The sequence below is a fragment of the Coenobita brevimanus genome, chromosome 97 (assembly GCF_032717465.1).
Source record: "Coenobita brevimanus isolate Jiangsu-jjx chromosome 97, ASM3271746v2, whole genome shotgun sequence".
NCBI classification, from domain to species: Eukaryota; Metazoa; Arthropoda; class Malacostraca; order Decapoda; family Coenobitidae; genus Coenobita; species Coenobita brevimanus.
The window spans coordinates 7890537-7916170 of NC_137050.1; the positions used below are offsets into that span (position 1 = coordinate 7890537).

Genomic DNA, 25634 nt, shown 5'->3' on the forward strand with positions numbered 1-25634 from the left:
CCGTTGCTCACCACCCCCTGCTAGCGACCTACCCGCCCTCCTCTCCTGTTCTTACTCATAACCCTCTCTTTGCTTTCTTTGTTTCATTTTTTGCTTCCTTAGTTCCATCCATCCACATCCATCCATCCACCCACCCTCCCACCCATCCATCCGTCCATCCATCCATCCATCCATCCATCCATCCATCCACCCATCCATCCACCTACCCACCCTTCCATCCATCCACCTACCCACCCATCCATCCATCCATCCATTCACCCACCCGTCCATCCATCTATCCATCCACCCACCCACCCAATCATCCGCCCATCCACCCATCCATCCACCTACCCACCCATCCATTCACCCACCCGCCTATTCATTATTTCATCCATCCACTCTTCCTTCCATCCATTCATCCATCCATCCATCTATCTATCCACCCTCCATCCATCCATTTTTCCTTCCTTTTCCTCTCTAATCATCAATTTCACTCACTTCTCTTTTTTTTTACTTATCGTTTCTTATTTCCTTTCCAATTCTTTATTTTTTTTTTCCCAATCCTTCGCTCCTTCACTGCCAGGGTCTCATCTCAGCAAGAAACACTAGCACAGAAGCCGTTAAACCCTCTCTCTCTCTCTCTCTCTCTCTCTCTCTCTCTCTCTCTCTCTCTCTCTCTCTCTCTCTCTCTCTCTCTCTCTCAAATCCTTGCTCTAATCCCTCTTTTGTTTCTTCCTTCCAGTCTTTACTTCTTATCTCTCTCTTTCAGCTCCTCTCTGTCTTTATTTTCTCCCTCTCCTTTCAAACTTTCTCTCTTCTTACTCCAACTTTTAGTTCATTTTCTTCCTTCGGTCTCTCTCTCTCTCTCTCTCTCTCTCTCTCTCTCTCTCTCTCTCTCTCCTCATCCATCTTCACCGTCATCACCTCAGGCTACTAATTTCACTCGCTCTTCCCTTTAGCCTCCCTCACATTTTCTAATTTTTTCCTCTCTCTCTCTCTCTCTCTCTCTCTCTCTCTCTCTCTCTCTCTCTCTCTCTCTCTCTCTCTCATTTCTCCCCACCTTGCCGTTCTCATTCATCTTCGCAGTCTCTCTCCCTCCCTAACTTCCTCTCACTTGCACTCGCCACTCCATCATGTAAACCAATCTCTCTCTCTCTCTCTCTCTCTCTCTCTCTCTCTCTCTCTCTCTCTCTCTCTCTCTCTCTCTCTCTCTCTCTCTCTCTCTCTCAAATAATATCTTTATCTTGTTCCATCATTTCCTATTTGTCAGCATTTTATTATCTTTCATCTTCATTTCTTTTCTTATTTCTATCCAAGGAGACTGTCTTAACCCCTTCAATACGATGGTCTTTTCACAATTTATTTTCTGGCTGCTCCTTAAAGATTATATTTCGTTCAGGGGAGACATTTCGACATGGGGGAGTTCAAAAAGGCTTCCATTACCCTCCTAACTAACACAGGTCTTTTGATGACAAATAAAATCGTCTGGAGTGGCTTAGGTCAAAGGAAAATATGTCATCACAGTGAATAGATGAAGCTGGATATAATGTTCTGATAGGAGAGGGAATAAAAAGACATCATCGTACTGAAGGGACTACACGGAGACTTGTGCTTACCCATTCACTATGAGGGGGGGGGTCTCCTAAGTTGAATAAAACCGTCTAAAACCGTCTCGCCGCAGCAGGGGTTTAGTCAGACACCAAACTTACTGGGTTGATGGAGAATGTTCCCAATTACTGACATCATTAGGTACATGAGAGAGGGGGGTGTGAGCTGGGAGTAGGGCAGTGAAATGGAGGGGACCGGGAGACATGGAGGCGATTTGTTTGTGGCCAACCCTTACGGGACTGAGGCGTCTGGCAATAGATGGATAAGACAGATTATTAGCTAACCGCACATATAATATTTCCTTCTCTATCATCCCATGCACTACACACTCAAGCACTGTTCTTCAACTTAATCTCGACTAAAATCTCTGGGTGCGTTCGGTTGAAGTGTCCGGAAATCGGCGGTCCATCGGGGATAAGTCCAATAGAACCAGACTGCAGCAAAACCAACTCTTTAACATAACTACCTCTGCAATAACATTCTCTCTCTCTCTCTCTCTCTCTCTCTCTCTCTCTCCACTTTAACACCACTCCACTCTCCTTCCCTCCACTCAACCATCTGTTCCCTCCTCTTACTCCCTGCAATTTCATCTCTTTCATCTTCCTTCCCTTCCACATTTTCCTCCTCTCTCTCTCTCTCTCTCTCTCTCTCTCTCTCTCTCTCTCTCTCTCTCTCTCTCCTCCCAACTCCACACGCCTCACTAAACATCCCCTTCCCCTACGGTCTCCCCCACTCCTCTTTCCCCCTCCCACCGCAACACATCCTCTCTATCCACAAATCATCTACTTCTCCCCCACTCCCACAACACATCTCTCCCCTCCACAGCCCATCACCCCCACATTTCCTGAGCCCCACGTCCTCTCCCTCATAACTTCGGCCCTTCTCCCCTCCCCTCCCCTCCCCTGCAGTCACCAGATCCAATAGTCAGCGTCTTGTCAATACATAAAGGCTAGTCTACCTGGGGGTCAATATATGATTAGAGGGGACCTTGTGTGAACACCTGACCTTTGACATGACATCTAACGGGAGGGGGGATTCGGTGGCTCAGTTGGTATGGTACCGGCCTCACGTTTGTGGGAGGCACTGGAGTGGGTTCGAGCTCCCCTGAATGTCACGTAAGTCAAACAAAAATACTCCTTACCACTATCTTGTTTCATTGTCCATTCCTTGTGTCTGTCCTACCCTCATTTTAATCTACACATACCACAATCCATTACTATAACTATCCTCTGTTTCACCGTCTGTCTTCTCTCTGTCCTGTCCCTCCCACTAACACTCCAGTCTTTACCTCCTCACCTAGAAAGGGAATAAGATAAAGGGAGGAGAGAAAGGAAAGAGGGAGGAGTTAGGAGGAAGAGAGGAAGGAGGGAGGAAAGAAAATCAGGGACGTAATGAAGGGAAGGTCAGGGAATGTGAAGGAAGGACAGAAGGGAAGGAGCAGGGATAAATGGGAAGGGAGAGAACAAGAGAAGGGAGAGATAAAAGTAATGGAGAGAAAGGGAAGGGAGGGGGAAATGAAAGGGAGAGAGAACGGGAAGGGAGGGAGAAATGAAAGGGAGAAAGGGAAAGGAGGAAGAAAGGGAAGAGATGGAGTGGAATGAAGGGAGGGAGAGAGAGAGAGAAGAGCAGAAGAAAAATAAAATGAAGAACACAAATTAGACAGATAGACGGATGGATAAGTTGGTAGACAGACAGACGGACTGACAGACAGATAGGGACAAACAGACAGATAGGTGGAGATAGATAGATAGACACAGACAGACAGATAGATAGATAGATACAGATAGATATATAAAGAGAAAAAAGACATAGATATATAGATAGATAGGTAGGTAGGCAGAGAGAGAGAGAGAGAGAGAGAGCCATCTTGCGTCAGTCAGGTGAGCCAGGTGTGGGCAGGTGAGGTGAGGTCAGGGGAGTGCCAAGGTGACCGGCTGTAGGCCCACCCCGCTCTCTCTCTCTCTCTCTCTCTCTCTCTCTCTCTCTCTCTCTCTCTCTCTCTCTCTCCCCTATTTCTCCCACTTCTTTAACTATGAAGCAAGTCTTTGTATTAATATTTAGGGCAGACCACCTAATAAGGGCAATAAGGTGTGTGTGGTCTGTGTATATAGGCAATACTCACTCTCTCTCTCTCTCTCTCTCTCTCTCTCTCTCTCTCTCTCTGGTAAGGAATGAGGTGTCAAATCCAATGAGGTCTAAGATGGTAAATTAACTTCAAGTCGTATTTCATATCTGTTGTGTTCGATTTTGTAAACAATATGATCGTCAAACTCCCCCTTCTCCATCATCATCATCATCATCATCATCATTATCACCACCGCCATAACCACCATCACCATCAACAACACTCACTCAGAGAATAAACTATCTCAAACTACATTAATAAAGGAGACAAACAGTAGTGTGTGTGTGTGTGTGTGTGTGTGTGTGTGTGTGTGTGTGTGTGTGTGTGTGTGTGTGTGCGCGCGAGCGCTTTTGCCGGATACGAGGGCGGCTTTTGCAGTGTAAGAAGGAGGCTTTTGGAGGGTGTGAGGGAGGCTTTTGCAGTGTATGAGGGAAGCTTCTGCAGTGTGAGGGAGGCTTCTGCAGTGTATGAGGGAGGCTTTTGCAGTGTATGAGGGAGGCTTTTGCAGGGTATGAGGTAGGCTTTTGCAGTGCATGAGGGAGGCTTCTGCAGTGTATGAGGGAGGCTTTTGCCGTGTATGAGGGAGGCTTTTGCGGGGTATGAGGGAGGCTTTTGCAGTGTATGAGGGAGGCTTTTGGAGGGTATGAGGAAGGCTTTTGGAGGGTATGAGGGAGGTTTTTGCAGTGTATGAGGGAAGCTTTTGCAGAGTATGGCGAGTATGAGAAAGGTTTTTGGAGTGAAGGGTAGAGACCATGTGTTGAAATAGCAGTGTTTTGTGTCAGTAAGCTATGCGGTACAGGCACGTCATCAGCAGAATTTCGACAGGGTGTAAACAAATTTCGACAGGGTGTAAACAAATTTCGACAGGGTGTAAACAGATTTCGACAGGGTGTAAACAGAATTTCGACAGTGTAAACGGAATTTCGACAGTGTAAACGGAATTTCGACAGGGTGTAAACAGAACTGCGACAGGGTGTAAACATGTACAACAGGTAAGAAACACACTACTGCGCCCGCTTAAATGACCGCCTCCGGGTGGGATCGAACCTCTCTCAAGATAACTATAGTTCGTTCACCTTGACTTGGCGGAGATTTTCTTCCTTTTTTGCAGCTCATTCTTCGTGGCTCAGTGGCAGAATAAGACAATAATAACACGGCTCTACATCCCTAACACAGCACTTCTTTGTGATTAGCACCGTATTCTTGTGTCAAACTACGTCCAGCTAAAGTGAACGGAGTACAGTAGACGAATACGCTACGCACCTGACCACCTACGGCTCCACCGAGAGATAAAGAAGGGAGATAAAAAGAAAACCTGGATAAAAATGAAAACATGATGAGGCTGCATGGAGAAAACGCAATATTAGATCACAACAGAATTAGGACGACTGGCGGAAAGTTAACGGCTTAATGAACTGGCAGGCAAAAGTGAGTCAGGGAGAGGGAGGGAGGAAGGAAGTGAGAGAAGAGGGAGAGAAGGAGAGAAAATTGATGGCGTTGGAAGAGGGAGAGAAAATGGGGAAGAGAGGGAAAAAGTAAGTTAATAAGGGGAGAGAGAGAGAGAGAGAGAGACACACACACACACACACACACACACACACACACACACACACACGAGGGGAGGGCGGGGGTGAAAGTGGTTACTCCCTAAACATGGGCAGAAACCCACACTCCTCCCGCTACTACCAACACATCTACCAACATTCCACAACACTGCCAACATTTCTACCAACATCCCACCACACTACCAACACTAACAAACATTTCCACAACACTGCCAACATCTCTACCAACATTCCACTACACACCAACATCCACCGACATTCCACCACACTACCAACATACATATCACCCTTCCACCACACTACCAACATTTCTTCCAACATTCCACCACATTACTAGACACTTCTACCAACATCCCACCTAACTAACAACACAATTATGCACTTCTGTCAACATCAACAAACATTTCTGCCAACATTACTGACTTCTACCAACATTCCACCTATCAGCATTACCATAAACTTCTGCCAACAATACTACACACTTCTACCAACATTCCACCTATCAGCATTACCATAAACTTCTGCCAACATTACTACACACTTCTACCAACATACCACTACTACTAACACAACCAAACATTTCTACCAACACTAACAACATTTTAAACACTTTACTACCAACACTTCACCAACTACCAACACTGCCAAACATTCTGACAACATTACCAACATAAAAGACATTCTACATTCCACCAGCCTACCAACATTTTGCAACCGATCAACCAGACTATCAACACCCCATCTGGCTACACAGACTACCAACATTCCTACCAACATTCCACCGAACTACCAACATTTAACCTCACCACCAATATCATCAACATTACGTCAACATCTCAGACAACATTCTTCCTTCCTACTATCAACATTCCTCCACAACCAACAATACTTGAGTTTCTACCAACATTCCACCCTCCAACCAACATTTCTACTCACTTAACGAGACTACCAACATCCCACCACTCTCCTACCAACATTCCACCACCCTCCTACCAACATTCCACCACCTTCCAACCAACTTCCATCACCCTACCAACATTCCATCACCTGACTACTAAAATTATTCACAGCTACCAACATTAAAGCTATTACCAACATTCCTTCACCTAACCCCCTCACATCAACTATCATCAAAGAACTACCACTACTACCACAATCCCGTCTACGCTCTACCAATATTCAATAACCCAGCCAACCAACATTCCGCCACCGCAATTACCATTCAGTCTGCAGCACGCCACTACCACCATCCCTCATCCCTACCACCATCCTTACCACCACTGTCTTCCATCCCTCCTACCACTATCCTCCATTCCTACCACCACCATCCCTCATCCCTACCACCATCCCTACCACCACTGTCTTCCATCCCTCCTACCATCCTTACTACCACAGTCCATCATCTCTACCACCATCCTTCATCCCTACTACCACTCTTACTACCACCATCCCTCATCCCTATACCACCATCCTTACAATCGCCATCCCTTACCCCTACCACCATCCCAACTACCAACACCCCTCATCCCCATATCACCATCCTTGCAACCACCACTCTTCATCTCTACAACCATCCCTACCAGCATCCCAACTACCAACATCCCTCATCCCCACTACCATCCTCACAACCAATATCCCTCATCCCACCACCATCCCTACTACCATTATCCTTCATTCCAACCACCATCCCTCACACCTACCACCACCTCTCATCCTTACCACGATCATTCTTCATTCCTACCACCACCCCTACTACCACCATCCCTTGCCCCTACCACTATCCCTCATCTCTACCACCATCCCTTGCCCCTACCACCATCCCTTGCCCCTACCACCATCCCTCATCTCTACCACCATCCCTTGCCCCTACCATCATCCCTCATCTCTACCACCATCCCTTGCCCCTACCATCATCCCTCATCTCTACCAACATCCCTTGCCCCTACCACCATCCCTTGCCCCTACCAACATCCCTTGCCCCTACCACCATCCCTTGCCCCTACCACCATCCCTCACCTCTACCACCATCCCTCATCCCTACCACCATCTCTCATCCCTACCACCATCCCTCACCTCTACCACCATCCCTCATCCCTACCACCATCCCTCATCCCTACCACCATCCCTCATCCCTACCACCATCCCTCATCTCTACCACCATCCCTCATCCCTACTACCATCCCTCACCCCTACCCCATCCCTCACCCCTACCCCATCCCTCATCCCTACCACTATCCCTCATCTCTACCACCATCCCTCATCTTTACATAAACACCATCTCTTACCCCTACCACCATCCCTTATCCCTACCCCATCCCTCATCCCTACCCCCATCCCTCATCCCTACCCCCATCCCTCATCTTTACGTAAACACCATCTTTCACCCCTACCACCATCCCTCATCCCTCCTACCACCATCCCTCATCCCTACTACCGCCATCCCTCATCTCTACTACCACCATCCCTCATCCCTCCTACCACCATCCCTCATCCCTACTACCGCCATCCCTCATCTCTACTACCACCATCCCTCATCCCTACTACCACCATCCCTCATCCCTACTACCACCATCCCTCATCCCTACTACCACCATCCCTCATCCCTACTACCGCCATCCCTCACCCCTACCACCACCTCGTTACACCATCACGTGACGTCAACCAAACACAGGAATGGTCAATCTAACGCTGGGGACAAAAAAATGGACCGTACTTTCTCTGACATAGTAAGTTCCGTAACACCTTTTCCCTTGCGATTTATTTTGCATGGAACTCTTTAATATTCTCTGGTATTTCACAAGCCTAACACCTTCTCCTTCGCGATTTACTTTTTAATAATCTCTAGTAGGTTATTTATCCGCTGCTCCCATTCCTTAGCGATTTACTTCTTAATATTCTCTACTAGGTTATTTATATCACTTTAAATATCGACACAGTGTGCAATATTAACATAAAGAGAACATAACGGTCCAACGGGCAAAATAAATCGCTGAGGAGGAAGCGTTGCGAAATATCCTAAAACGTGAACAGCAGGACGCTATTGTTCGGTACGGCCTGGCGGTATGGACAGAGAACGACGCGGTAACACTAAGCAAACAAACATATATACCAATGACGTACGCAGATAAACAAACAAATATATATAAATAAATGAAGTAGCAGTACAAACAAACAATCAAATAAACAAGTGACAATAACCAAACAAACAAATATACACAAACGAAAATACCAGTAACTAAATAAGCAAGTCGGCATACACAGAAATAAAGAGGAAGTTCCAGTAAATAAGCAGATAAATTTAAATAAAACTCTACATGTGAAATCCCAGTTAATATACAAATGGACATTCATACATACTGGCCTATTTCAGAGCATACACGTGTACACTAACATGGGGGGAAAAAAGAAAATATGCAAACTGACCAGCTACCAATATATTCAATATTTTTTCACGTCATAACACTACGCTGTAAAAAGGAAAAGTTGTTATATATTGGCAAGTATGTTCCACGTCATACCATCACTGCTCACAAAAAAAAAAAAACGAAAAAAAAAGGAAAAGAGAAAGAAAGGAAAAAGGAATAATCAAAAGAAAATGGGAAAGAGAAAGAAAAAATGTAAGAGATTATTTTCCACTAAGGATAACAACCTTGGTAAAAGTTAATTAACCTACCCTCATTACAGCTGTTATAAATGTAAATCTTCCGAAATTCCTATCTTTAACCAATGCCTTTATCCTTGGCTGGCTAAGACTGTAGATCATTCATTTTAACTTGGCCCAGATTTCATCCTTTCGCTGCTTATTTCACGTAGCTCAGTGGTAAATACAATACAACGGCTCTTCATTCTCTCTACGGCACTTTTTCGTGACTAGCACAGTATCTCAGTGTCAATCTATCGTTATACCTCTGCAGGCACGATGGAGAGATGGCATTTCAGGCCAAGTTAGAGTAAAATTAGTATAGTTTTTCTTACCTTTCTAATACTTTCTCAGAGCTTTGGCCCCTTGTTAAAACCCTTTGCTTTTGTTTTTGTTTTTTTTATCAAGAATTTTGGCTTCCTTTGCTATTAACTCCTTCATTACGAAAGCCTTTATTCTTTCTATCAGACGAATTTATCCTATTAAAGAAAAGTCTGCTGCGATGAAGGTAATGAAAGGTATATCCAATGTCTACAGGTAGACGGCTCACTTAAGCTGAACAGAAGTGCATGGAGATGACAGAATACGCATTAACATGATCATACTGGAAAAAAAAAAAAAAACGAAACTTTGGCTGCCTCGACAGTGCTAACCTAAGTCATTAACAACAACAATAATAATAATCATCATCATCATCACCACCATCACTATCCAAGCCCTATACCCACTATCATGCATGCTGTGTATAGGATCCAGAAACAGAAAAAAAAAAGTAAAAAACATGCGAGTAGAGAAATACCAGAGTACCAGCCATGAGGGAAAATGACCCGCATCTCCAGTCACTCATCACTCAAGCCTGGGACAACACTCACTTCCACCCCACAGGCAAGACCATCCACACAAAACTGACAACGAGGAAAGTATTGAGCGAAAAACCGATGCTCGCCTCCCCAGGGTGAACGAAAACAAAAGAAACAGGAGCAAAAAAACGGCAAAGCTTCTAATCAACGCAGGACGAAAATAAAGAAAATAAATCTGAAAATGAAGGAACAAAAGGGATATATAAACAATGGTGGGAAAAAATAACTCATTCATGGTGGTACCTCTCCATTCATAGGTAAACAATGAGAGAGAGAGAGAGAGAGAGAGAGAGAGAGAGAGAGAGAGAGAGAGAGGGAGGTCTTATACACCATTCTAAGTTGCATGAAGGGGAGAATGGGGCAGGAAGAGGAAGAGTAATAGATGGCAGGATGGTAAGGCATTAAGTAAAGAATGGCAAGGAAGAGAAAGAAGCCAAAGAAAAGAGAGGAAGGAAGGAAAAGAAAGGAAGGAGTCTGGCCTGAAAGAAAATTAGAGTGGACCATGAAGAACGTGCACAAGGCATCCAGACAGTCAAGAAAAAATATATATATGTGCCAGATGAAGACTATTAAGCAGCAGAAATAAATAAAAAGGAAAGTAAGGGTGTTCTTAATTCCTTCACTACGATGACGTCTTTTTTCTTATTTTATTCTCTAATTTCCATACGATTTTATTTACCTTCGGGGAAACCTGTATTAGGGTTAGAAATAGTCCCCATTAAACATCACTAGTAAAAGTCCCTCAAAAGCTAAAAAATTGTCACGTATGAGAAATAACAACGCGAAAAAGACGTGTAACAATAGGAAAATAATAGCACTGCGAAAAAGACATGTAACAGTAGGGGGAAAATAACGCGAAAAAAAGAAGACATGGATCGGTAGGAATAGGATGAGGAGTGCAGGGAGAAATTTTAGGGCCATACGATAATCACCAACAGCATCCCAATTGTACCTGCCACCAAAGATACAGGGGTGAAGCCTTAACGGATAAAAATGTGTACCGCCCAACGTGGGGCTCGAACCCACGACCCCGAGATTAAGAGTCTCGTGCTCTACCGACTGAACTAGCCGGGCTTACTGCCGTAATAGTTTGGTCAGACAATACAATTGACTTGCCGGCCATTGTTTTAGTTCTATAGTCAAGAATCAACAAATTTAACCGATTCACTTTGTTACTGTATATAATTCTATATTCAAGAACGAACCAATATGATTCATTTTGTTACATATTTTTCTTGAGAGTCATTAAGCCTTTCTATACGAGAGGCCTTTCCCAGCCGCTGAACAATCTAGCTGTACTAAAGGAAATAATACAAATGACACCCCTAGTAGCCGCACTCACCCCAACCGTACCCATCATCTCAAGATTTCCCAAACGTGTCCTTTGTCTTTGGATACGCAAGTGAGACACACACCACATACGCAATCCAGATACATCCCATAAACATCCAACATACACCCCAGCCACACCACCGATACCATCCACCACTCAACACTCTCCCACAATTATGTGTGACGCTCATTAAACTCGATGCTTGCACCTTAATAGATTTAATCCATCAAAAAGGGACAGTGGCTCCGTAAGAAAGTGAGTGAGTTAGTGGATGACACAGTTAGGGACACAGTAAGTTTGGCCGCCCCGGTGAGTGAGGCTGGACTAATCGACTTACTAAAAAAGGGAGGGAAGGGAAAAAATAAAGTAAAAAGCACAGTGAGGAGGACTAATAAATCCAGAGTTTTACAAAGGAGTACCGTACTGGGATAAAGAAAAAATCAAGAGTTAAAAAAAAAAAAGCGCAAAAATCGGAGTAAAAAATACATTGTAGCATCCTCCTCTCCAGCCAGGCCAGCAGTGTCGGTGTTGGCGGGGCCCGGAAGCGTTTTGGCGCGTGGTCCCGCAGGCTGTGAGGGAAACTTTTTAATAACAGGAGGTGGTAAACTACTCACAAACTTGGGCTATTCTTTTACCCGATACAATTTTACCCCCTCCTCTCCTAACTTCAATCACGCACCCTAGTCCCTAAATTTCACCATCATTCTTTTTTCTCTCTTTCTCTTTTGTTTAAACCCTTCCACTATTTTTTTTTTTTTCAGTTTCATTCCAGCCAAAACTCGTGTTGTTCTTTCACACGAGAAAAAAAAAAAATCTTCCCGTAACCTGAATCACAGTCTCAAAATTTCACCATCATATTTTTTTTTTTTACCCCTTCACTGCGATGACATTTTTTATTTTACTCAAGCCGCCATCAGACATTTTATTCACGTTAGGAAGGGCCTCTGTTCGAGAAGGGGTCCATGAAGGCTAAACATTGCCCCTCCAATTCCCCAAGTTTCTCCTACGCTGAATAAACTTGTCTGGGAGCAGCAAGAATAAACCATGACGTCGTCGAACTGAAGAAGTACAGAGAATATGGGAGGGTAGCAGTTTAAGAGAAGTAATCATTCGTCACCCTAATGTTCGATAAAACTGATCCTGAACGATACCGCTTTTGAGTTCTTTTTAAGTTCTGGTGTAGCCGCCTATCTGGTAATGAATAGTAACCCCCCAATTTAGGCTGATTACAGTATATATCATCTTGCTTTAATTAAACTGACTGAACAGAATGCAACACATAGCTGCTGAAGTCGAGCATACACTGTACCACGTAAAAACCTGTTTCCAACCTGAAGTGACGATTATTCTTAGTTGGTGGTACAGTTGCATCGTTTATTAGTGTATTGGCGCTGGAGAAGGACCCCTTCACTCCGATGCACAAGTAAAATCTGGTGGCTCCGCTGCCTGGTTATGCAAACGTTCCTCATCTTCCCTACCAACCCACCCGCCCCAACAGAACGGTGGACTGCAAACGAAAGGAAACTTCAGCCTGCACTCCACCGGCTTCATGTGTCAGCCGAACCTGGGGCAGAACAACAGCTAGTACAGTGTTTATTAATATAGTGGACCCAAAAACATGACACTATATATAATATTTTTCACTTTCGCACACCCGATTTATGGCCTCCAGTGACGGTTCTTCATTTACTTGTATATCTGTGGCCGCCACGGTTGTATAATCATTTTCATTCAGTTTCCCACCCTGAAGAATGACGATACTTCATTTTTCAGTACGGCTGCATTTTTCTTTCTCACAAACACACGTTTTCCATCCCGGATTTTTCATCAACGGAGGGAGGCAGAGGAGTACGGGATAAGGAGGAAAAGGAGAGTGGGTGTAACGGGTGTGGGGGTGTGGGGAATGGGGTAAAGTGAAGAGGGTGGTGGAGGGGAGAGGAGAGGATGGGGACGTGGGATGGGGGTGGAATATGGGGGTGGGGATGGAGCAGGGTGGTGGGGGAGAAGGGTGAAAGGGGAGGTGATGGGGGTGTGGTGTTTGTGGGGGAGAGGGGGAGGGTGTGGGTGATGAGGTGAAGGGGTAAGGGGTGAGGGGTGCGTGAAGGGGACAGGCTGGGATGGCACGGAGGGGAATTACCTGCCGTGATCCACACCCGACGCCTACACCACCATTTTTCCCGGCCATGGGGGGTTCCTTGTGATTACCTGCCTCTTGATATATTGTAATCATGGCACCAACGCGCCTAAAAAAAAAAGGGGGGGGGAAGGGGACCAAAAAAATACAAGCAAGGGCAAAGAAATGTCCAACGTGCTCACAAACATTATTAAAAAGAAAAATCGACACAATGATTTAAAAGAATGAACATGGCATTAAATAGTAATAAATAAAAAAATAAATAAAATAAAACGTTCAAGATTCACGCGTAAAATGAATATTATAGCATTCAATTGGAAGACATGCAAAAGCTGGATCACAATATAATGTAAAAGGATACCGGTACCGTATACACTAAAGTTCACAGGATAACGAATAGAGAAAAATCACTCAATGCTGGATCAACCGGCAAAACAAGAAGAAAAGGAAGAACAATGAAAATGCAGCACTGTTCACCATGTTCACAAATTCAGTTTTTTTTTTTTTTTCTATTCATCAGTGCTGTAAATAACCTAGTCGGTTCAAATATACGGTAGTTTTCATTACTTTAATAGACTAAAACAAAATGCTACTTAAATATACAGAAAAGAAAAATATGACTGGTTATCACTATGTATTCGCAGTTAAGCTGGAAAATATTATGCTTAGCAAATTCAAAAGCCAGTTTCGTTCCCACTTACTCAGTTGGTCAAAATGTCTCGTCAGTTCATTATTAACCCCCCCCACCCCTTTTTTTTAATGGTATCAAGCACGAAAAAAAAAAATGGTGGAGAAACTAAGAAAACAATCCAACACACCAATACTCACAATTAAACCAATAAAGAAATGGAAGACTAAAAACTGCGACTCATATTCACAAATTTAAATTCAAGTATGCAACGGAAGTCCATTGTTTACCTTTTTCTTGTGACGTCATTTAATTTGAAACAAAAAATTTATTCTGACACAATCCTAAACAAAAAAAAATAATAACAATAATAAGTTCGCCTCACTCTGCTCGTAAATTCAAAATCCTGACGGTCAAAATTCATCACAGGTGAAAATGACTCCAACGTTCATTATGCTTTTTTCTTACTATTTTTTTCCTTGACATGATGCCTTACTGGACAAAATATTAGGACTGGTCATTACTCTGAGGCGAGGTCATTAATTACGATGATATTGAACCAGCATCAGACGCAGTGAATGCCAAGAGGAGCAGGGTGGGTCTCTCTCCCTCTCTCTCTCTCTCTCTCTAACAACACGATAAGGGTGAACACTGAACACTGGCACCTCAGTAAAGGAAGGGTAAGACTTCTCACACACACACACACACACACACACACACACACACACACACACACACACACACACACACGCACGCACGCACGCACGCGCGCGAGGCGGTATCTCTACTTCATTGCACCGACCATTCATTAGTCACACTGCCATGACACTGAGTGGGGAAGGGGTATCTCTCTCTCTCTCTCTCTCTCTATCTATCTATCTATCTATCTATCTATCTGTGTGTGTGTGTGTGTGTGTGTGTGTGTGTGTGTGTGTGGGTGTGGGTGTGTGTTTCAGCCTCCCTGTGTGTGCGTGCAGGGGAGTCGCCTACCCAAGATCTCGCTAAGAAGCTACTTCCAGAAATGAAAATCACTTGTATAAACAGCTTTCACTTGAAGGTGTTAGCGCATCCAGTGTTCATCATCATCATCATCATCATCATCATCATCATCATCATCATAATCATCATCATCATCATCACTTCCCCTATTCCAATTCCCACCGACTTCCACTCTTCTTATTTTATCGAGTCGTTTTCTGGTCACCTAGGAATGCTTGCCTCCACCCTTCCCTTAGCACTTTAGTTCGCACACTGATACACCACACCCATTCATATTCCCTCGGGTGTTATTTATGCGTTTTCAATATCGACACAAGCCTGCATATATAACACACACGAGCCTATTAATACGTCATAACTATAAATATACTGGTAAGGAAAAGGTTGAATTATCCTCCTAAATTAACGATATTACGGTGCTGTCCATGTCAGGGGATACGTGAGGATTTACGACTGAGCGTTCATGTGTACGTTTATGTGTACCTGTGAAAGAACGTGTGTGTGCGCTCATGTGTGTGTGTGTGTCTAGGGTACGCGTTCTCATTGGTCCTAGGTAGGCTGTGTAACACCTCATCCTTAGCGATTTATTCTGCACACTACGTCTTACTACACGGTGGTTAATTTACATGCTACTGTATATATACTTTACTTGCATGAACAAAATACTGAATATAAACTTAACGTAGGGCAAGAGAAACACGTACATAAGAACACGTACAGGTGGAATGGATACTTCTAAATTGACGAGGATACGGCCCTTGGTGTGTACGTTTATGCTTGGCTGTGCGTCTCCATGTGCGCGTGTGTACCTGAATCCCTGTATTGTCCGGCGGGCCAGCAACACACGAGGGGCGTTGCTAACAAGGAGGGGGGGGGGCTGAATGGGGGATGGAGGAGGATGGTGGGGCTGGGTGGGGATGGAGGAGGGTAGAGGAGGTTGAATGGGAGATAGGGGAGGCTGGAGAGGGGGTTGAATGGGAGATAGGGGAGGATGGAGAGGGGGTTGAATGGGAGATAGGGGAGGCTGGAGAGAGGGTTGAATGGGGGAGTTGGGGAGGTTGGAGGGGGAGGTTGAATGGGGACGTGGGGATGGCTGGAGGGGGGAGGCTGAATGGAGGGCAGGGTGAGGTTGAATGAGGGTTAGGGGAGGCTGGAGAGGGAGACTGAAAGGGAGGTTGAAAGGGGGATAAAGGGGGGTGGAGGGGGGGAGGATGAATAGAGGGGCAGAGGAGGCTGGAGGGGGTTGGGGGTGCGAACAAAGCGAGTGGCCTGGCCTTGTAGCGATATATCTCTCCCTAACAACCCATCTCACCTCTTCCCTCATTAATTACACCACAACATTTATCCACGCACGTTCGCTCACAAGTACACATCAAACACTTTAAACCCTGAGAGGAGAGTTTTGGTTATTTAATCTGGCTAACACAAATTTACCTCGTTCAGCTGAAAGACATCTAACAGTCGGTGGATTTACCCTGTGACCGCAACAAGTTCCTCAGAAGAATAGACTATACCCTTGTCATTTTAACCTGGTCCAAATTTGCGTCCTTCACTGCATGTTTCCCGTAGCTGAATGGCAGATTAAGACAAAAATACGGCTCTATATTCTTTCCACAGAGCTTCTTCGCAACCATGTCCATATTCTGGTGTTCATCTCTTGCTATATTTATGCGTTCAAGATGGAGTGATTGCAATTCTAGGCCAAGTTAAAGTAAAGAGAGTAAATTATGGTGTCTGTCAGGATAAGATACTGAAGTGGGCTTGGAGGGGCGGAAAGGAGTACTGGGATCTTCAGTAGAAATCGTCATGAATGAAGCACGATTAAATTACTATGGATGTTACCGCAATATAAGGGTTAACAGAGAACATTCTAACCCATCCAATACGTGGTCTTCCTCTTACGAAATATTTGTGGGAGTAAAAAAAAAAAAATAACAGAAAAATATATTCGTAGTGGAACGGTTATAAATTCATCTCAGTTAATTCTTGAGCTGTGACTGGTTCATTTGGCTTTTTTTTTTTTTTTTCTAAACACAAGACGACTTCGTTCACCCGGGCAAAATTCTGGCAGTCACCCCTTCCACCCACCTTCCATCCATCTTCATTACTTCAGCGTACCCGGTGGAGATGTGTTGATGCGAAGTGCAAAACGCTGGGGCTAGACTGTGTGTGTGTGTGTGTGTGTGTGTGTGTGTGTGTGTGTGTGTGTGTGTGTGTGTGTGTGTGTGTGTGTGTGTGTGTGTGTGTGTGTGTGTGTGTGTGTGTGTGTGTGTGTGTGTGTGTGTGTGTGTGTGTGTGTGTGTGTGTGTGTGTGTGTGTGTGTGTGTGTGTGTGTGTGTGTGTGTGTGTGTGTGTGTGTGTGTGTGTGTGTGTGTGTGTGTGTGTGTGTGTGTGTGTGTGTGTGTGTGTGTGTGTGTGTGTGTGTGTGTGTGTGTGTGTGTGTGTGTGTGTGTGTGTGTGTGTGTGTGTGTGTGTGTGTGTGTGTGTGTGTGTGTGTGTGTGTGTGTGTGTGTGTGTGTGTGTGTGTGTGTGTGTGTGTGTGTGTGTGTGTGTGTGTGTGTGTGTGTGTGTGTGTGTGTGTGTGTGTGTGTGTGTGTGTGTGTGTGTGTGTGTGTGTGTGTGTGTGTGTGTGTGTGTGTGTGTGTGTGTGTGTGTGTGTGTGTGTGTGTGTGTGTGTGTGTGTGTGTGTGTGTGTGTGTGTGTGTGTGTGTGTGTGTGTGTGTGTGTGTGTGTGTGTGTGTGTGTGTGTGTGTGTGTGTGTGTGTGTGTGTGTGTGTGTGTGTGTGTGTGTGTGTGTGTGTGTGTGTGTGTGTGTGTGTGTGTGTGTGTGTGTGTGTGTGTGTGTGTGTGTGTGTGTGTGTGTGTGTGTGTGTGTGTGTGTGTGTTTTGTGTGTGTGTGTGTGTGTGTGTGTGTGTGTGTGTGTGTGTGTGTGTGTGTGTGTGTGTGTGTGTGTGTGTGTGTGTGAGAGAGAGAGAGAGAGAGAGAGAGAGAGAGAGAGAGAGAGAGAGAGAGAGAGAGAGAGAGAGAGAGAGAGAGAGAGAGAAAGAGAGAGAGGGGGGTAATGTATCACTTGGTAAACGCAGGCAGACAGACAAACAGGCTCTCTCTCCTCTCTCTCTCTCTCTCTCTCTCTCTCTCTCTCTCATGATGAAGAATGAGGATATTGGGAGTTATATTGATGGTATGCGTGGATGCTTTCTCTGCCTGCGTGCGCGCATGTGTGTGTGTGTGTGTGTGTGTGTGTGTGTGTGTGTGTGTGTGTGTGTGTGTGTGTGTGTGTGTGTGAGGGGGGGGGGTTGTCAAGGATACAGAAGCAATTGACAACAGTACAAAAACGAAACCTGAAAATCAAACAACAGAAAAGGACGAAAGAAAAAGAACGAACGACAGGTAAAACGGACAGAAAGACAGACAAACAGACACAGACCACCATCAGGTACGGTCAGTGAAAGCAAGGAGATGGGGCTGGCTGGTCGTTACGTACAGGTCAACTATTTGGGAGGGAAAGGTCCGTTTTTAGTTAGCACCCGTCAAGACTGCCAAGTAAGACCCACTTCCTGTACGTGCGCTGGGGGGACATTTACATACTTTCAACTCATTATTTTGGGGAATGGTTGGCGAACCTCTTTACTACTACTTTTCTTTTCGGCTCTCCCTTTAGGAGTCGCCACAGCGGATCACCCGTTTCCATCTTACTTTGTCTTCTGCATCTTCTTCTCTTACACCTAGGCTACCACCCGCATGTCCTCCTTCACTACATCCATAAACCTTCTCTTTGGCCTTCCTCTCTTTCTCCTGCCTGGTAACTCCATTTCCAGCATCCTCCTCCCGACATACTCCTCATCCCTCCTCCGCACATGTCCAAACTATGTCAGTCTCGCCTCTCTAGCTTTGTCCCCGAAACGATCTCACATAGCTTCGTGATTTATAAAAAATCCTTAAATAAAACTTTCCTAAAGGAAGTCCTACCAACATAAACGAATCAGCCATAAGACAGTTAGAAAGACGTTCTCTGATTAAAGGGTTAGTAACATCTATTTCTAATCCAGTCCCTAACAGTGATTTCCTCAAAGTTATGGCAAATATGTACCGTTTATTTAAAACATTTTCTTAAAAACTCATGGACTCCAGACCAGTACCGAGTAAGACCTAATGCTTGTGACGCCTTGGCACCGGTAATAACTACCAGTAATGCAGGGTACCGGTAGTACTACAGTATCACTTTAGAGGTTACAGGGTAATGAAGACTAGCTCTAACACTTTCATTACAAAAGGCATCCAAAGCTGAATAAAATGGTCTATGGTAACAAAAAGAATGCATCTGCAAAAGAAAAAAATAACTCATGAGACACCGTACGGTACTGAAGCCTGTACTGTAACCTGGTAAAGACATGACAGGTGAAGATGTGCCTGGGCTGAATGATATGGACTGGCGTTCATCAACTTTAGTTACTGGCAGCTAATAAAAACGCGTCCTTGGCATTGCAAGGGTTAACCTTCTGCATCGACCACAACGATCAATTGCTGTACAGTGCTAAGAGGTAAGAAAAATGGGATGATGATGATGATGATGATGATGATGGCAGCACCATGAGGCCTAATGTTGTTTCTACTTGTTAATATTATTATGGACTGCAGGTGAGTAAACAGAAACAGTAAAACATAGGCAACGGTACGCTGTTGCAACCCTCCACCTGACCAAGCACATACCCCTCCACCTCCCTGCACACCTAACCATGCGCATAACGGCCCTAACCTCCCCAGCCATTTCTATTAAAGGTGGGCGTAAGAAGAAGGCCTTGAGGACACATAACCTTGGTCCTTCTGATTCCTTGTGCAGGTCTCACTCAAATCTCTGGATTTTTTTTTTCACTATTGTCAAAAAAAACTACGGTACTTAATTCACAGCATTCTACCTATCAAAAGGCACCAGTTCACTATTAAGACAAAACTATGTGACACTTCATGATTCTTTATTTATTACTTTCTTAGTTCTGGCCCGGAAACAGAATCTCTACATCCGGCCTGCCGCCTAACTCTACGTACGGACACCTATTGATCCCAGTGATAACAACGCCCTCCTCTGACTCTATCAGGCGGATGGTAAACACGAGAGAGAGAGAGAGAGAGAGAGCACTGCAGCAGCACATCACTGATACAACCTGCACTCTGCCTCATGGAATACTGATGCAGACTAGGGGGTAGGGGGCAGAGGCTGGCGAGGGAAGGAAGAGAAGGGGAGGAGAAAAATGGGAAGGAGGAGAGAGGAGAATGATGGGAAGGGGAAAGAGCAGAAAAACAAAGGGGAAAGGAGGAGGAGGAGGAGGAGGAGGAGGAGGAGGAGGAGGAGGAGGAGGAGGAGGAGGAGAGGCGAAAAGACTTGGAAATGAAATGACAGGCCAAGGAGAGGGAAAAGAAAGAAGCATGAGAAGAAGGAAACAATGTGAGAGGAAATAGAGGAGGAAGGTGAGATGAGAGAGAGAGAGAGAGAGAGAGAGAGAAGAGGAAGGAGGGAAGAAGGGGGATAAAGAAACAACGGGGATAGGACGACAGGAGGGACTACGAGGACTGAGGAAAAATGAGACAGACGAAGACTTGGAGAAAAGAAGTAGGAAATGGGTAGGAGGAGGAGGAGGAGGAGAAGGAGAAGGAGGAGGAGGAAGAGGAGGAGGAGAAGGAGGAAAAGAGAGCAAGGAGAGGTAAGAGATGAATGAGATAAAAATGAGAGGAAAAAGATGAAGAAAATGTAGGTCAAGAAGAAATCGTAGAACGGTAGGAAATTAATAAAATAAATAAATAGAAAATAGGAAGGAGATGAGATCGAGAGATTTGGTGGAATGAGAGACAGACAGACAGACAGACAGTGAAAGAGAGAGACTCAGGCAGAGGGGAAGAACAATAACAGATCAATAAAGACAATAGCTGAAGGAAAAGAAAACGGATAACAATGAACACCCCAAAAACTGATCCACAAAAACAAAAACCGGAACAGGGGAGACGCAAATAAAAGAAAGATAACAAGGCCGACTGAAACAGAAGCCCAAATATTTCAGTACAGGTGATCAACTTCTCAATACGCAGACGTACTGGTATAGGCCTGAACATCATCCACTCACTTGATGTAGTGCTGCCTATCTCTTTTTGGGCGACTCTACACTGAGTGACAAGCTCAATTTAATGGTTCCTGTAACTCAGGACTGTATGGACAACGCTAGGTGGTAACCATATAGCCAGATTATGAGATGATGTGCAGCCTACTATGGTGCCCGTGTTAAATAAGGGGAAATGCAAATGCAGTGTCCATTCAAGAAGCAACCCTCCACGCTCTTCCTCGTGCCTCGCTATGGGTGCTTTCCACCGCATGGTTACATCAATTCACTGCACGGAATAACCCTGCATGAGCAACTGTATGCCTGCGGTTGATGGGTCTGCTGGGTCAGACAGACCTGAGCTGATTTAGTAATACTACCGTACTATTGCTGCTACCAGTACCTCCAGGCAATTTTGTCAAGCTTGGAAAAACGATCTGCAGTGAAGAGATCAGAAAATCTCCATTAATCTTTTCCCAGTCTGAATTATCTCTAAGATCAATCAAACCATCTGGTGAAAGCAAGAATAAACTTTTAAATATACGTCGCCGGACTGAAGAGACTAACTCTGCTGTACGATATCTCAATTTTTTTCCCTTGTGCCCTCCAGACGATTTTATTCAGATTTGGGGAGACTTTTGCAACTGGAGGGGTTAGACGCAGCCTTCACTAACCCTTCACCACTGACAGTCTGCGATCCTGTCTCAAACTGAATAAAATCGCAGGATAGTGGAGAGTGTAAAATAAAACAGAAGTTACTGTAATGTGTGTGTGTGTGTGTGTGTGTGTGTGTGTGTGTGTGTGTGTGTGTGTGTGTGTGTGTGTGTGTGTGTGTGTGTGTGTGTGTGTGTGTGTGTGTGTGTTTGAGAGAGAGAGAGAGAGAGAGAGAGGATGGGGAAGAGTACCGTACACATTACCGTGGGTCCGTCCCAACAGGTGTGTAAGTAACAATAAAAAGGTAGGTAAGATGGAGGTATGGTTAAGGTAGCAGGTAGAAAGTGGCATAATTACCGTGTTCCGGCCAGGTACTGTGCCAGCCCCGTCCACACCTGCTACTGTGCTAAGTGAAAACTCTCTCTCTCTCTCTCTCTCTCTCTCTCTCTCTCTCTCTCTCTCTCTCTCTCTCTCTCTCTCTCTCTCACACACACACACACACACACACACACACGCAGAGTTGGGATGCAGGAGGCAGAGGCAGTGCACGTGTCAGTGAGTGAGGTGTGGGAGATGTGCTTCAAACACCTGCTGCTACTGCCTATCTTGCCTACCTACCTAGGCTAATTAGCCAGCCTATCTAGCCTGCCTCACATGATTGCAGGACTAAGCTAACTCACAAATCAGAGGCAGTCAAAGGTTAACTCACCACCAAGGGTGAGTCGTAGACCCTACTGATAACTGATCACACACACACACACACACACACACACACACACACACACACACACACACTCACGTTTTTCAATTCTCTCGGAAGTGAGGGATTGTAGTCGGTATGAGTTGGGTCACTTCCACAATTAGAATATAATGTCGTGGTTGCATGAAATTGGATGTACCATCATTAAGAAGTAGGAATGCGTCTCTTTGGTTTAAATCGATCCAACATTGTGTCATCACATGTTCATCCACTGAGCTGAAAGGGGTTAGGAATCTTTATCTGTTCAGAACATGCACGATACACCGAAATTAATGAGTAGCCTAATATATAAGGAGCAGAAGAGAAAATGTTGTACTTATCACACTACCGGCACAGCATCTTCAGATGACTATATTCTAATGAGGAAAAACCTGCCAGCCGAAGGATTATTTGCTGACTCAACCTATTTAACAATTTGACCCTGGAAATGGATGTGGTGACACCAATATAACTGGTCTATTCCACTGCCCTGTCAAACAAATATCCTCCACTTCCTTCTCTGTCCCCTGAAACGAGGATGGCGAACTGCAGGAGAAAGCCAACTTCAGCCTGCAGTGCACTAGGCTCACGACCAGATAAGCCCCGGGTTGCACCTACTCCTACTAACACTTAAATTCGGACTCAGGCATAGACATCTTCCTCAGGCAATCCTTAGACGATTTCATTCAGCCGAGGGAGATGCCAGGCAGTCAGAGATAAGAGTTTGTTAATTCATAAAAGGCCATATTGGGTGTTCATAAAGTATACACCAAGCACGTATATTACCCCACCTGCCTTACCAAGCGAGGAACCTTGGAACACCATAACGGAAGAGTAAGAATAGGAGAGAGAGAGAGAGAGAGAGAGAGAGAGAGAGAGAGAGAGAGAGAGAGAGACAGACAGACAGACAGACAGACAGACAGAGACAGACAGAGACAGACAGACAGACAGAGACAGAGAGAGACAGAGACAGAGACAGACAGACAGACAGAATGAACGAAAAATATACAAAAATAGGACCCAAAAACAATAGGACCCAAAAACAATACGGATGATATATATAGATAAAATCGATAGTTAGATAAATAGACACAGACATAAAGACATTGATACACAGACACTTTAGACAGACAGCTACACGTACAGAAAGATATGGACGAAAAATTATATACAACCAGAAGTAATCAAGAAAGTGAGAGAGAGAGAGAGAGAGAGAGAGAGAGAGAGAGAGAGAGAGAGGTATGCAACGAAATCACATATAAGGTAGGCACAGGTGGAGCTCTCTCTCTCTCTCTCTCTCTCTCTCTCCTGCTGTACTACCCATGTCTTGTTCTTATGCTTCTGTGAATAGAGGTAAGATTCTGCTAGCACTAGGACGGATCACCTCGTAAGAGACCAATGATTTGCTCTCTCTCTCTCTCTCTCTCTCTCTCTCTCCACGCACAGTCTAAAAGCTTATCCACGATTGCCAAGACAAATGCTCTCCCATCATCACCACGAGCCCTTCTCTCCACCACCACCACCACCACCACCACCATCATCATCATCATCATCATCATCATCATCATCATCATCATCAAGCTCTTTCCCATTCCTAACCCTTACTTTTACCTAGCAATGGAGTTAATCGTCTATAATAACCTAGAAGCTGCTGTTTACCTTCTTAGAGTGAGTGAGGGTGTGAATGTAAAATGCGTAGGCTAAGGTGGTGGTAGTGAAGTGATGGAAATGATAATGATGGTGTTCTCAGTGGTGGTCGTGGTAGTGATGGTGTTGTTTGTGGTGATGATGGTAATGATGGTGCTGTTGTTTGTGGTGATGGAGGTAGTACTAGTGTTGTTGCTAGATGTGGTGGTGGTGGCAATGATGGAGGTGTCGTCTGTGGTGATGGTGGTAAGGCTGGTTTTGTTGTTCGTGGTGACAGTCGTAATTATGGTATTGTTCTACCTGTGGTGGTGGTGGTGGTGGTGGTGGTGGTGGAGGTAGTATAAGGCAGATGATAATGTTGGTAAAAATGATCATGTTACTGATGCCAGTCGTGTTGCTGGCAGTGTTAGTGGTGGTGATGGTGATTGCAGAGGTAGTACCTAACGGCAATAGTTCCTCACGACAGACGTGGTACGGTAAATAAAATAAAGTACGGCATAGGTTGTGGTGGTAATATTATTCTTTTTGTTGTTAGTACTGGAAGTGGTGGTAATGATGCTGGTCGCAGAGGTAGCTAGTAGCTAAATGTAAGTTCCTCACGGTTGTAGTGGTAAATTAAAGTACCCTGCGGTATACGGTTTGTGGTGATAGTACTGTTGCTGTTGTTAGTAGTGGAAGATGTGGTGGTGGTGGTGGTGGTATGCGCAGCCATGTCACTTGATATACCGGTTATACGCACTCCTAAGATAGCCTATACCGTACACCACATGTATACAAGTGCGTACACTTCTTACAACTAAGTCTGTACGTTTGTGTCTGCTGTCGTTGTGGTGGTAGTGTATATTGTTACTGGTGGTGGTCTTGACGACAGTGATGGAAAAAAAAATTAGTAGTTTGTTATTAGTGCTAGTGGTGTCAGTAGTGATGAGAAAGACACAGAGGTGGTTGTGTTGTTGATTAGCAGGAGGGGTGGCAATCGTACTGACAGTGTAAGTGGTGTCAAACTTATAATATCACTGCAAATAATAGCATAAACTGGTGGTAATGTTGCTGGTGATAGTACTAGTGGTGATGATGGTGGTGATACTAATAATGATGGTAGTACTGCTGGTGGAAGTACTAGTGGTGATGGTGGCGGTGGTGGTGGTGGTGGTGGTGGTATGTTGGGCCACGCCACTAGCTATACCGGTTATACGCACACAGCTATACCTCACAGCCTCGCTACACTCATGTTTACAAGCGCCCAGACTTGCTACACGGGTAGGGTATCATGCTTATTTACTTGTTTGTTTGTCGAGTTACCTACAACAGAAAATATACAGGCGTACTTACTTCATACAATGGAATGCTAAGTCATTCACAAAGATAATTTTACTATTATCACTCAATATGGTTCTTATATATCCCTGTTTATGTACAAATGCCTGTGTGTGTGTGTGTGTGTGTGTGTGTGTGTGTGTGTGTGTGTGTGTGTGTGTGTGTGTGTGTGTGTGTGTGTGGTGTGTGTGTGCGCGCCCGCGTATGAATGTATGTATGTGTAAGTATGTGAGGGAGTGAAGTCCAACTATGTCCATGGACCGGCTATTGTGTACTTGTGAGTTAAGGAGAGCGTGCCACTACGCGCGAACGCGCG

The 25634-nt window shown here is 44.8% G+C and overlaps 1 non-coding gene across 1 annotated transcript; it reads right to left on the bottom strand.

The window, feature by feature from the left end:
- Nucleotides 1–10778: 10778 nt before the first annotated feature.
- TRNAK-CUU (transfer RNA lysine (anticodon CUU)) lies at nt 10779–10851 on the bottom strand. The gene has a single exon. It is a non-coding gene; the product is annotated as a tRNA-Lys (tRNA).
- Nucleotides 10852–25634: the final 14783 nt, after the last annotated feature.